This window comes from Hipposideros armiger, unplaced genomic scaffold (assembly GCF_001890085.2).
Source record: "Hipposideros armiger isolate ML-2016 unplaced genomic scaffold, ASM189008v1 scaffold_990, whole genome shotgun sequence".
In the NCBI taxonomy this organism is placed as follows: Eukaryota; Metazoa; Chordata; class Mammalia; order Chiroptera; family Hipposideridae; genus Hipposideros; species Hipposideros armiger.
This window is the reverse complement of record NW_017732340.1, coordinates 626,041-627,554: the sequence shown is the minus strand read 5'-3', so window position 1 is coordinate 627,554 and position 1,514 is coordinate 626,041.

The window sequence follows — 1,514 nt, the reverse complement described above, 5'->3', positions numbered from 1 at the left end:
TTCCCAGAAGCATGTCTGGGTCAAAGGGTAAATGCATTTGTACGTAAGCTAGGAATCACCGGATTGCCTTTCACGGGGGATGTACCGGCTTTTATTTCCACCTCTCTCTCTGTCCCCTGTGTCTCGCCAACAAAGTGTGTTGACAAACTTCTGGATGTCTGACCATCAAATAGGTGGGAACAATAATAAACTTCAATTTTAAAGCAAATGGGAAAAATTGGCTTACCAAATTGAGAGAAAATACTACATTAGTATTTATATACCTGGAGTTGGATCTTCACCAAACTAATAATGGGAGTATAGATAATCCCCCCCTTTTTTTTAAGTTCATTGGCCCCTCCCCTTTATACAGCAGGTATATATTGCTTCAGAAAGAAGCAATAATCAGAGTTTTAAAAGTCATTGTATCACTTGATTCTTTTATATTATTGCTTTGGGTAATAAATCATTTACAACTTCTTAGAGTAGTAAAATCCCTCCTTTTAATAGACTGTTTTAACCCTGATATTTAACACGGGAAGCTCTGGGACTGCCCTTTGAGGTCACTAAAGGGCCTGAGCTTTTTCCTGGCTCTGCAGTTTTAGGGACCTAGTGCAGTGACTCACGCACACACTCACAAGACTGGTTCTGAAAACTAGAATGACCACCTACTTACAGTGGAGGATGCCTTCAAAGGCGTAAGTCCAAGGGAGCCAGGTCACCTCTTTCAGCACCAAAGGAAGAGGGAGATGGGATTTGGGTCACCTTGTGGGATATAACCCCAAACCACAGAGATTTAGGACAATGATGTGGAGAAGCTAGAACAGGCTGTTAAATAGAACTGGAATGAGACTTGAGGACTCAAAAGCTTTTTCAGCTGTTCTTGGACTGGGGCGTTTTAGCCCTTGTCCTATTTTATACTGTTTCCTTTGACACTTTTTTTCCCCCCTAAAATAGTGCTTTGAAAATAGGAGGGGCTTAGTTGAATTCCACAGACTTCAAGCATCTATGCATCAGGGACATTGGCTAGATTCCGGTCTTTAAAAGTTCACAGAGTTGAAGAGTAGTAATAAGAGGGCTCCCTATGTGCAGAGCCCCGTGGTAGGCATGCTGTACACATGAAGTAATTCTCACTGCTGGTGTATGCGGTAAGCACTGTTCTCGTTACCCTTATTTAGACACGAGAAAACAGATCCAGAAAAGGAACTGCTCAGCGTCAGAGGGCAGAGCTACGGCTTGAACACCTGGCAATCAGACTTCTGAATCTGGGTTCTCAGCTGTAGTCTCTTTGGCATCCCCAGAGTAAAGCCCTCTTACCATACATAGTGCATTTCAGTTTTGTTTTTATCATCCCCTGATGCTCTTGTGTCACGTCCAGCGTGGCAAGGGCAAACGGGTTTCTCTTGAGGGGTGGCGCAGATTAAATAAAGAGTCAGAGACAGAAGTAAAGTTTAAGAGCGAGACCAAGGGACCGAGTAAGCCCCAAGGGACCCACTCAGAGAATCTGAGCGAGCCTAAGTGACTCATTCAGAGAA